Source organism: Thermobia domestica, chromosome 10, assembly GCF_964235325.1.
Source record: "Thermobia domestica chromosome 10, izTheDome1.hap1.1, whole genome shotgun sequence".
NCBI classification, from domain to species: Eukaryota; Metazoa; Arthropoda; class Insecta; order Zygentoma; family Lepismatidae; genus Thermobia; species Thermobia domestica.
In genome coordinates, this window is record NC_137463.1 from 92,311,384 (window position 1) to 92,311,626 (window position 243).

Here is a 243-nt window from a genome sequence, read left to right on the forward strand (position 1 = left end):
GGTTCGGAAGAATTATATTTAATCAGTCTTGTTGTCTGTCGTAAATTCATAGCAAAGAAGCTTTGCGATCACATAAGTCAATGTATATTCGGTTCGAATGACATTCAAAATTTGCGATGATCAGCAGAGCAGTTCTTGTGATTTTTTTTTTTTTTTTTTTTTCGTTTCTTGGTGCCCACTGGTATGGAATGAACTTCCTAGTTCTGTATTTATAAAGGGTTTTCTAACTTTGTGAGGAACTAA